Genomic DNA, 13,179 nt, shown 5'->3' on the forward strand with positions numbered 1-13,179 from the left:
GTTCACTTCAGCATTACTTACAATGGCCAAGATAAGGAAGCAACCTAAGTTTCCATCCATGAATGAATGGATAAAGAAAATTTGATGTGAGATTTATATATAATTCAATCATAAAAAGAAGAAATCCTGTCATTTGCCACAACATGGATGGAAACTTGGGAACATTATGCTAAGTGAAATAAGTCAGACAGAGAAAGACAAATACCATATGATCTCACTTATGTGTGGATCCTAAAAACAAACAAAGAAACACAAGTTGATGGATACACAGAACAAATTGCTGGTTGCCAAAGGTGAGGGATGGGGAGTGGGCTACATGGATGAAAAGGGTTAAAAAGTACAAATTCCCAGCTATAAAGTAAGTGATGGGGATGTAATATACAGCATGGGGACAATAGTTAATAATACTGTATTGTATACTTAAAAGTTGCTAAGAGAGTATATCTTAAGTTTTCATCACAAGAAAAAAATGCGTTAACTATGTATGGTGATACATTTTAGCTAGAGTTTTTTGGTGATTATTTTGCAACATATTTAAATATCAAATCATTATATTGTACACCTGAAACTAATGTCAATTACATCTAAATTTTAAAAAAATTTTAAGACCTCTCTGAATATCTGATAGAATAAGCAAACAAACAAAAAAAAGTCAGTGAAGATATAAAACATTTGAAGAACATGGTTAACCAGCTAGACAAAACTGACATATAGAACACTATACCCAATGACAATATATGTCCACTTGAGGGATAATGAATCATTTAACAAAACAGACTATATGCTGGATCATAAAACAAGTATTAAAAATTTCACAGTACTGTAACATACAGAGTATGCTCTCTCACCATAATGAAATTTAAGAAGCACTCAATAGGGTTTCCCTGGTGGCGCAGTGGTTGGGGGTCCGCCTGCCGATGCAGGGGATGTGGGTACGTGCCCCGGTCGGGGAGGATCCCACGTGCCATGGAGTGGCTGGGCCTGTGGGTCATGGCCACTGGGCCTGCGCATCTGGAGCCTGTGCTCCGCGGCGGGAGAGGCCACAGCAGTGAGAGGCCCGTGTACCGCATAAAAAAATAAAATAAAAAAAAGAAGCACTCAATAATAAAAAGGTAACTAGAAAAGCTCTAAATGCTTAGAAATTAGGCAACACAAATCTAATTGAGTTATGGGTCAAAGAAAAAAACACAATGGAATTTAAGTGAATAGTAATGAAAAACCAATATGTGAGAGCTTGAAAAAATGTAGCTAAAGCAGTGCTTAGATGGTTATAGCTGGAAACAAATAAAATAGAAATATTGAAAAATACATAAAATTTCCACCTCAAGGAGAGCTAGAAAACAAATGGCAAAGTAATCTGCAAGAAAAAAAAAAAGAGCAAAATAAACAAAATAAAAATAAAATATAATTTAAATTATATAAAAATTAAATTAATTTATTTAAATTAATAAAAACCCTAGGAAGACTGAGCAGAAATGGGAAAGAACCTCACAAATTATCAATAATGGAAATTTAAAAAGAGAGCATTCCCTACAGATCCTACAGATTTTAAAAAGATAAAATATAATCATTTCTATCGATAAATTTGAAAATTTAGATAAAAACAAACTTGAAAACTACAACTTACCAAAAATGACACAAAAAGATATAAAATCTGAATATTCCTATACCTATTGAAGAAAGTAAAATGATAATTTAAAACTCCTCAACAACTATAATAATGAAAAGTCTAGTCCCAGATTTTCACTGGTAAATTCTTCCAAACATTTTTAAGGAAAACACTACTACTCTTACACAAACTCTTTCAGAGAAAAAGAGTAACACTTTCCAAATCATTTCATAAGGTCAGCATTATCATCATACCAAAACCTGAAAAACGTTACAAAAAAACGTTATAGGCTAATATCCCTCATGAACATATGCACAAGAACCTTAGACAAAATATTAGCAGATTTAATGCAAATTGATTATAAATAAGAATAGGATATCATAATAAAGTAGGGTTTACACCAGGAATGAAAGAATAGCTTAACATTTGAGAATAAATCAAGATGACTGCACAGCATTAACAAAATAAAGGATAAAACCCAAGACTTCCTACACCTATCTAAAAAGGTGCAGGAAAAAAAAATATGTAAACATGTAATAAATTTCAATATTCATTCATGACTAAAAAACTATATCAGCAAACTAGGAATAGAAGGGTTTGGGGGTAGAAACACTTTGAGGTAGGAACTATTCATAAAATTTCTATATAAAATTTACATGGAAATGCAAAAGCCCTAAATTGGCCAAGGAAATACAAAAGAACAGGAAAACTGGAGGACTTATACTACTGGGCATGAACACTCATATAAAGCTATGGTAGGGCTTCCCTGGTGGCACAGTGGTTGAGAGTCTGCCTGCTGATGCAGGGGATACGGGTTCGTGCCCCGGTCCAGGAAGATCCCACATGCCGCAAAGCCGCTGGGCCTGCGCGTCTGGAGCCTGTGCTCCGCAACGGGAGAGGCCACAGCAGTGAGAGGCCCGCGTACAGAAAAAAAAAAAGCTATGGTAATTCAGACAGTATTGTATTGCCTTAGATTGAAGGAAGAGAATAGAATACAAAAATAGGCACACACACACACACAGAGTCACATTATTACCAAGACACTAATTGCAATTCAGTGTGGAAAAAGACACCCTTTTAAACAAAGGTGCTGGAGCAACTACATAAACATTTATAAATATGAATATAGTTATAAATATATAAGAATAATATGAGGAGAAAAGGTGACCCCTCAACCATATACAAAAGTTAATTCAAGGTGGATCACAGATGTACTGTACAAACCAAAACAATAAATCTTCTAGAAGAGACCATAGGAAAGTATCTTCATAAGCTTGGAGCAAAAACTTCTTATGCAGACCAGAAAAAGCACTAACCATAAAAAAATTTGATAAATTGGACTTCATTTAAATTAAGAACTTCTTTTTATCAAAGTACAACATTAAAAGAGTGAAAAGGCAGCACTGACTAGATAATATAACTGCAAAGCCTATGTTCAAGGATGGAATTATATCCAAAACATTAAGAACTACTCTTGTAAATCAATGAGAAAAAAGACAAACAACACTATTTTTTAATGGGTAAAAAGTAAAAAACAAAAAAACCTTAACTAAAAAACAAAAGAAACTGCCCAATAAACATAAGAAAATTCTCAATATCATTATTCAATGGGAAATGCAAATTAAACCCACAATGGTAAAATTAAATAGACAATACTAAATGGCAAGAATGTGGAGCAATTAAAACTCTCATATATTACTGATGGAAACATAGCTGGTAAAACTATTCTGGGAAAATGTTTGGCAGCATCTAGTAAAGCTAGTAAAGATATACATATGCCTATATGTGACACAAAAATTCCACTCCTGGGCATACACCCAACAGAAATGAGTACTTCTGTCCACTAAAAATGATACAAGAATGTTGGTGACAGTAATTTCATAACAGCAAATACTGGAAACAATCCAACTGTCATTCAAAAGTAGAACAGATAAATTAATTATGGTAGAGTCACACATTAGAATACAACTCAGCAATAGAAAAGAATAAATTACCAAAACATGCAACAATATGGAGGAATCTCAAACAAACAATGTTTAACAAAAGAGGCCAAACAGAAAAGAGTACATACTGTAAGATCCACAGTGATAAGTGAAAAGAATACTGGTATATGACTGAAGGATATGAGGGAGTCATATAGAATATTTCTGATATATTTTTATATTTAGGTGATGATTACATAAAAAATCATTGAGCTCCATGCTTAAGGTTTGTGTACTTCTATATTTAATACCTCACTGTTTTTTGTTTTTGTTTTTTTTGCGGTACGCGGGCCTCTCACTGCCGTGGCCTCTCCCGTTGCGGAGCACAGGCTCCGGACGCGCAGGCTCAGCGGCCATGGCTCACGGGCCCAGGCGCTCTGCGGCATGTGGGATCTTCCCGGACCGGGGCACGAACCCATGTACCCTGCATCGGCAGGCGGACTCTCAACCACTGCGCCACCAGGGAAGCCCTACCTCACCGTTTTAAAAAAGGAAAAGACAATTGAAAATAATATATATGCACTATGCAAGGCAATAAAAGAAAATGTGAATACAAAAACTGAGTAGTACAGGAGTTCAAAGGACTCTCAGAAGAGTTACATCTAAAACAGAAAGTAAAAGCCAAAAGATTTAGACTGAGTCTTCAACAGAGAGGAGTTACATAAGCACAGAGTAAGTATATGAGCAAAATATAGAGTAAGGAAACACAAGGCATATGTGATGATTGGTGAGTATTTCAGCTAAAATGGTATACATCAGTAGTTCCTAAAGTAGGTCCTCAGACCAGGAGCATCAGCATCACTTGTTAGAGATTCAAATTCTCAGGTCCCATCTCAGGCCCACAGAATCAGAAACATAGAAATCTGTGATTCGGATGCATGTGATTCGGATGCACAAAATATTTGAGAACCGCTGCTATAAAAGAAGGTGGAAAAAGAAAAATCTATAAAAGTAGGCCGTAACTACAGTTTTACTCTTTGGAAAAGCCATGAAAATTATTTCAGATAAAAATCAATATCTTAAATGAAAGAGAAAAGTTACGAGGACGAGATACTCCAGTGATGAGTTCAATTTTACATATAAAAGGTACTATTCAAAGAGGAATTAAAGTGGAATGGTTTAACAGACAGATCAAAATACAGGACTGAAGAAGAGGTTAAGGCTAGGTTATAGGTATAGGAGTAGAATATATGAAGTAATTAATTTCAAAAGAATTTATAACTTGCTACACACTGCTAGTTCCTAGGGAGACAAAGATGAACAGAAATGGACCCTGCCATTGCTGCTGACAATTTATAATCTGGATCAGAGGGTCTCAAACTTTTTAGTATCAAGACTCAAAAATTATTGAGGACCCCCAAAAGCTTTTGTTTGTATGGGTTATATCTATACTTACCACATTATAAATTAAAACTGAGAAATTAATATATGTACATACTAGTTCATTTAAATAACAATAAACACATTGCATATATTTTTATAAAGAATATATTTTCAAAAAAAAAATCAGCAAGAAGAGTGGATTTCTGCAAATCTCTTTACTGTCTGTCCCTGTTAAGCTGGAGTCTCATGTCTGCTACTGCATTCAGTGTATTGGAATAGATCACTTTGGTTGAAGTATGTGAAGAAAATCTGGCCTCACACAGTCAGGTAACTGAAAAAGTATTTCAATAAATTTTTCAGATAATTGTGGATATTTTTCTTTGATACCACACCAGAACTCAACCAGGGATAGTTTCTTAACAATCAGTTGCAATGTGGTATCTGAAACCATATCAGTGACCTTTTCACACTCTATACACTTGGAGAAAATTACAGTGAAGAAGGCACACAACACCTGGTAAGATTTAATGAAAATAGTTTTGGCTTTGAAGATCTCCCAAAGGATCTCATAAAGCCCTCCAAAGATGCACAAACTGTGCTTTAAGAACTGCCACTTTAGATTGACAATCCAGGTAATAGTTTAAACCTCAAAAGTAAATAAGCACATAATCTACATGGAGCACCTTTTGCCTAGCTCCTTCTCACCCTTCAACTTGCTGCTGCTCATTTTTCAACTCTCAGCTCAAACACTCCCCAGAACACCATTTGCAGAACTCTCTCCTACTAACTACAGAGGTCCCCTGTTAGGCATTCTCACTGCATTTATCATATGATAATTTTACTTTTATTTATGAGATTATTTTTTTCTCTTTTGCTTACCTAATGCTACTCTATATGTTCCTCAAGGGCTCAGATCATTAGAATGTCTACTTTTGTTCACAGTTATATCTCCAGCACCTCTCCTACTTTCTAAGATCTATCCTCAATATAGCAGTCAGAGTGATCCTTTTAAAATCTAAGCCAGACTGGCGGCCAAAATGGTGGAGTACAGAGACTCTGAGCTCACCTCCTTCCATCAGCACACTAAAATTACATCTACTTACAGAGCAAACATCTATGAGAACAACCTAAAGACTAGCATTAAAAAATTTCCACAACTAAAGATATAAAGAAGGAGCCACAACAAGATAGGTAGGTGGGGCAGAAACATGGTATAGTTAAGACCCACACTCCCAGGAAGGTGACCCACAAATGGGAAGATAATCACGACTGCAGAGGTTCTCCCCAAGGATCAAGGTTATGGAGCCTCACATGGGCTGCCCAAACCAGGGGTTCTGCATGGAAAAGACAAGCCCCTGCAACTTCTGGCTTTGAAGGCCAGTAGGACTTGTCTATGGGAGAGCTGGAGGGCTGTAGGAAACAGAGGTTGCACTCTTAATGGGCATGCACAAAATCTCACGTGCTCTGAGGCCCAGCACACAGGCAGTAACTTGAACGGACCCTAGGTCAAACCTACTCACTGATCTTGGAGAGCCTCCTGGAGAGGTAGGAGGCAACTAGGACTCCCATTGGAGACAGATGCAGACAGCAGCCATTTGGGGGAACTCATTCTACCCTAAGGATACTGGTGCTGACAAGCACCATTTTGGAGACCTCCCTCTAGTCTATTAGTGCTGGGGGCTTACCCACCCACCAGCAGGCCAGAAACAACCCCAGGACCCTCCAGGCCACACAGCCATCCACCCCAGGACCTGGCCCTGCTGACCAATAGGCCAGCAGTGACCACAAAAGGCAGGGACTGGCAGCCAACTGGGCAGGGGCCAACATTACCTACCATGGTGTCCACAGTAGTTGGCCCTGCCACAACAGAAGGGCCCACACAGCCCACATAGTGAGTACTCCTAGAGCATATAGCTCTGGTATGAGCTATATACTCATAACAGAAGGGAGTATGTCTCATAGGGCTTCTCTTACATAAGGCCACTTCTCCAAGATCAGGAAACATAAATGACCTACCTAATACATAGAAATAAACACATAGAACTAGGCAAAATGAAGAGACAGAGGAATATCTTCCAAACAGAGGAACAAGACAAAAACCTCAGAAAAAGAATTAAAGTAGAGATAGGTAATCCACCCAACAAAGAGTTCAAGGTAATAATCATAAAGATGCTCAATGAACTAAGGAGATGAATAGATGAACATGCTGAGAATTTTAACAAAGTGAGAAATCATAAAGAACCTAACAGAGCTGAAGAATACAATAACTGAAGTAAAAAATACACTAGAAGGAATCAACAGCAGATTACATGATACAGAGGAACGGATTAGCAAACGGAAGACAGAATATTGAAAATCATCCAAGGTGAACAGAAAAAAAGGAAAAAAATTGTTAAATGAGGATAGTTTAAGAGATCTCTGAGACAGCATCAAGCATACTAACATTCACATTATAGGGGTCCCAGAAAGAGAAGGAAAAGGGGCAGAGAAATTAGTTGAAGAAGTAATGGCTGAAAACTTCCCTTATGTGGGAAAAAGACATCCAGAACCAGGAAAAACAGAGTGCCAAACAATATGAACCCAAAGAAGTCCAAGAGACATTATAATTAAAATAGCAAAAATTAAACATAAACGCAGAGTTTTAAGAGCAGCAAGAGAAATACAACTAGTTATGTACAAGGGAACTCCCATAAGACTCTCAGCTGACTTTTCAGCAGAAAGTTTGCAGGCCAGAAAGGAGTAGCACAATATATTCAAAGTGAGGAAATGAAAAATCCTACAACTAAGAATACTTTACCCAGCAAGGTTATCATTCAGATTTGAAGGAAAGAGAGTTTTACAGACAAGCAAAAGCTAAAAGAATTCAGCACAACAAAACCAGCTTTAAAAGAAATATTAAAGGGACTTCTCTAAGTTGGGGGGGGGGGGGGTGGAGTTCACAAGTAGAAATATTAAAATTATAAAAAATTATTTTAAAAAATCTCAATGGTAAAGGCAAATATACAATAGGTAGTATATTAATCACTTATAAATCTAGTAAAAATTAAAAAGTAAAATCATCTATATCCACAATATGTAGTTAAGGGATACACAAAACAAAGAGATGTGAAATATGTTGTCAAAAACATTACACAAGGGACTTCCCTGGTGGCACAGTGGTTAAGAATCTGCCTGCCAATGTGGGAGACACGGGTTCGAGCCCTGGTCCAGGAAGATCCCACATGCCGCAGAGCAACTAAGCCCGTGTGCCACAACTACTGAGCCTGTGCTCTAGAGCCCACAAGCCACAACTACTGAGCCTGCGTGCCACAACTACTGAAGCCTGAGCATCTAAAGCCTCTGCTCTGCAAGAAGAGAAGCCACCGCAATGAGAAGCCCGCACACCACAACGAAGAGTAGCCCCTGCTCGCTGCAACTAGAAAAAAGCCCACACGCAGCAACAGAGACCCAACACAGCCAAATTAATTAATTAATTAATTTTTAAAAATTAAACATGGTGGGGGAGGAATAAAAATGCAGGTTGTTAGAATTCATCAACTTAAAATAATCAGATATGTTGTTATATATAAACCTCATGGTAACCAAAAACCAAGTTTATAATGGATAAACACAAAAAGGAAAAGGAATCCAAAACAGAAAAGGAAGCCCAAACAGAAAAGGAATCCAAACATAATACTAAAAATAGTCATCATATCACATGGAAAGAGGGAAAAAGAAGAAGAAAAAAGAACTACAAAAGCAATCAGAAAACAATGAACAAAATGGTAGTAAGAATATATCAATAATCACTTTAACTATAAATGGACTAAATTCCTCAATCAAAAGTCACAGAGTGGCTGAATGGATTTATTTATTTATTTTTAACTATTTATTTATGGGCTTCCCTGGTGGCGCAGTGGTTGAGAGTCCACCTGCCAATGCAGGGGACACGGGTTCGTGCCCTGGTCCGGGAAGATCCCACATGCCGTGCAGCGGCTAGGCCCATGAGCCATGGCTGCTGAGCCTGTGCATCCGGAGCCTGTGCTCCACAATGGGAGAGGCCACAACAGTGAGAGGCCCACGTACTGCAAAAAATAAATAAATATTTATTTATTTATGTATTTGGCTGTGCTGGGTCTTAGTTGCAGCATGCAGGATCTTCATTGCAGCACATAGGATCTTCGTTGCCACTGTGGGACCTTTAGTTGCAGCATGCGGGCTCTTTTAGTTGTGGCATGCAGGATCTAATTCCCTGACTAGGGATCAAACCCAGGCCCCCTGCACTGGGAGCACAGAGGCTTAACCACTGGACCACCAGGGAAGACCTGGCTGAATGGATTTAGAACAACAACAAAAACAACCATAACCATATATATGCTGCCTACAAGAGACTTACTTCAGATCTAAAGACACTCACAGACTGAAAGTGAGGGGATGGTAAATGCTATTCCTTGCAAATAGAAATGAAAAGAACCTGGGGCAGCAGTACTCAGATCAGACAAAGTATAATTTAAATCAAAGACTGTAACAAGAGACAAGGACATTACATAATGATAAAGGGATAAATTCAACAAGAAGATATAACTGTAAGTATATATACACACAATATAGGAGCACTTAAATACATAAAGCAAAATACATAAAGCAAATATTACCAAACACAAGGAAAGACATTGATATTAACATAATAGTAGGAAACTTTAAAACCCAATTATATCAATAGACAGACAATCTAGACAGAAAATCAATAAGGAAACACAGCTTTAAATGACACATTGGACCAAGTGAACTTGATATATGTAGAATATTCCATCCAAAAGCAGCCGAATACACATTCTTTTCAAGTGCACATGGAACATCCTCCAGGATGGATCACATGCTAGGCTATAAAACAAGTCTCAATGAATTTAAGAAGACTGAAATCACATCAAGCATCTTTTCCAACCACAGTGCTATGAGACTAGAAATCAACTACAAGGGAAAAAACTGCAAAAAACACAAACATGTGGATGCTAAACAAAATGCTACTAAACAACCAATGGGTCACTGAAGAAATCAAAGAGGAAATTTTAAAATGCCTGGAGACAAATGAAAATGGGAACAGGACAATCCAAAATATATGGTTTGTGGCAGAAAGGAAGTTCTAAAGGGAAAGTTTATAGTAATACAAGCCTACCTCAGGAAACAAGAAAAATCTCAACCAAACAATTTAACCTTATGACTAAAGGAGCAAGAAAAAGAAGAACAAACAAAACCCAAAGTTGGTAGAAGGAAAGAAATAATACAGATCAGTGTGGACATAGATGATATAGAGACTAAAAATAAATAAATAAATGAAACTAAGAGCTGGTTCTTTGAAAAGATAAAATTGATAAACCTTTATCCAGGCTCATCAAGAAAAAAAGAGAGAACCCAAATAAATAGAATCAGAAATGAAAGAAGAGACGTTACAACTGACACTACAGAAATACAAAGGATCAGAAGAGATGACTACAAACAATTATTCCCCAATAAAATGGACAACCTAGAAGAAATGGACAAATTCCTAGAAATATAAAAGCTCCCAAGACTGAATCAGGAAGAAATAGAAAATATGAGTAAACTGATTACAAATAATAACATTGAATCAGTCATAAAAAACTAACAACAAAACTCCAGGGCCAGATGGCCCTACAGTTGAATTCTATGGAACATTTAAAGAAGAGTTACCACCTATCCTTCTCAAACTATTCCAAAAAATTAAAGAGAAAGGAATACTTCTGAATTCATTTTACAAGGCAAGCATCACCCTAATACCAAAACCAGACCAAGTCATTCATCACAAAAAAATAAAATACAGGCCAATATCACTGATGAACACAGATGCAAAAATTCTTCAGAGAATATTAGCAAACCAAATTCAACAATACATTAAAAATTCATACACCACGATTAAGTGGGATTTATCCCAGGAATGCAAATATGGTTCAATATCTGCAAATCTATCAGTGTGATACACAGTAATAAATTGAAGAATACAAACCATATGATCATCTCAGATACAGAAAAAGCTTTTGACAAAATTCAACATCATTTATGATAAAAACTTTCCACCAAGTAGGCACAGAGGGAACATATCTCAACATAATAAAGGCCATTTATGACAAACCCACAGCCAACATCATACTAAATGCTGAAAAGCCGAAAGCCTTTCCCACTAAATTCAGAAACAAGACAACAATGCCCACTCTTGCCACTTATATTTAACATAGTACTGGAAGTCTTAGCCACAGCGATCAGACAAGAAATAAAAAGGTATCCAAATTGGAAGGTAAGAGGTAAAACTGCACTATTTGCAGATGACATACTTTATTTAGAAAACCCTAAAGTCTTCATTCCAAAAGTATAAGAATTAATAAATGAATTCACCAAGGTCGCAGGATACTAGGTTACTATTCAGAAATCTCTTGCATTTCTATACACTAAAGATGAACTATTGGAAAGAGAAATTAAGAAAACAATCCCATTTACAATTGCACCAAAGAGAATTTAATACCTAGAAATAAACTATAAGATGTTGATGAATGAAATTGAAGACATCACAAACAAATGGATAAACTGTCCTCATGGACTGGAAAATATTATATTGTTAAAATGACTATTCTACCCAGAGCCATCTACAGACTCAATGCAATCACTATCAAAATACCCATAGTATTTTCCACAGAATTAGAACAAATAATCCTAAAATTTGTATGGAAACACAAAAGACTCTGAATAGCCAAAACTATCATGAGAAAGAACATCAAAGTTGGAGGCATCACACTCTCTGATGTCAATTAACAATTGAACTGCTGTACAACCCAGCAATTCTACTCCTGGGTATTTACCTGAAGAAAATAAAAACACTAATTCAAAAAGATATCTGCACTCTAAGGTTCACTGCAGCTTATTTACAATAGCCAAGATATGGAAGCAATCTAAGTGTCTATCAATAGACAAATGGATAAAGATGATGTTGTATATAGGTACAATAAAGTATAAAACAGAAAAGAATGAAATCTTGCCATTCTTGACAACATGGATGGATCAGAAAGTGTAATGCTATGTGAAATAAGTCAGAGAAAAACAAATACCATATGATCTCACTTATATGCAAAATCGTAAAAGCAAAACAAACCAAAATAAAAACAGGATCAGACATACAGAAAACAAACAGGTGGTTTCCAGTGGGGGAGGGGCGAAACAGGTGAAGGTGATTAAGAGGTGAAACTTCCAGTTTTACAGTAAGTCATGGGGATGTAATATACAGCATAAGGAAACATTGTTATAACTGTATGGGGGCAGAGGACTAGACTTATCATGATGATCATTTCATAATGCATGCAAACATCAAATCATTATGCATTATACCTGAAACTCATATTGTACGTCAATTATATGTCTATAAAAAATTAAAACTTAAAATCAAAGCCGAAGTCAGATCATATCATTTCCCTGCTTAAACCTTCCAGTGGCTTCCCAGCTCACTCCCAAGAAAAGCCAAAACTGTCAACATGGCCTACACAGCTTTGTATAATCTTATCTCTACTACCTCTCTGGTCTTATATCCTACTCATCTTCCCATTGCTTACTCTGCTGCAGCCACTGTCATCTCCTAATGTTCATGGAACCCTCTAAGTACATTCTTACCTCAGAACCTTTGCTCTTGTAATTTCCTCTGCCTGGAACATTTTTCTCATGGACAGCCGCATATCTTAGACTACCTCACTTCACTCAGATCTGCGAGGGTGACCTTACCTGGAAACAGTGTTGCCAAACCAGGTTCATTTTTCCAGATGCACGGCAAGCCAAGACACTGAGACATGAAGGTTCACAGCGAAGAGAGGGATTATTTGCAAGGCAGCCGAGCTAAGAGACGGAGAACAAATCCCAAATCTGCTTCCCGGAAGTAAGGAGCTTGGGGGATATTTATAGGATAACGAATAAAGCAGCAGGGAGGTCTGAGGCGTGGGGAGCATGGGAGGCATGAGGAAAGGTAATTGGAAAAAGGTGCGGTAATCATCCTGCACAAGTGTGACTAGGTTATGGGTCTCTGAATGTGCTGAGGGTGGAGTTTTCAGCCCTCTGATATAAAAATACGTCACGAGCGGGACACTCACGCATGCCCAGTTGAAGGGTTGGTGCTCCTATCCAGTCTCAACCACCTCAGCTTCAACTAGACACAGCTGACTCTCAGCCTAGCTGAACTAGGCGCAGTTGACTCCAAGTTCCTGGAAAATAATTCAAGCAAACATATTATTATTT

The 13,179-nt window shown here is 37.2% G+C and overlaps 1 long non-coding RNA gene across 1 annotated transcript in view; it reads right to left on the bottom strand.

Moving 5' to 3' along the window:
- LOC141278282 (uncharacterized) overlaps window positions 1-13,179 on the bottom strand; it is a 247,517-nt gene that overhangs the window by 111,246 nt on the left and 123,092 nt on the right. The window contains exon 3 of the long non-coding RNA XR_012330705.1: window positions 13,035-13,145. This is a non-coding gene — a long non-coding RNA (uncharacterized lncRNA). The remainder of the gene's footprint in view (window positions 1-13,034; window positions 13,146-13,179) is intronic.

Source organism: Tursiops truncatus, chromosome 3, assembly GCF_011762595.2.
Source record: "Tursiops truncatus isolate mTurTru1 chromosome 3, mTurTru1.mat.Y, whole genome shotgun sequence".
Lineage (NCBI taxonomy): Eukaryota > Metazoa > Chordata > Mammalia > Artiodactyla > Delphinidae > Tursiops > Tursiops truncatus.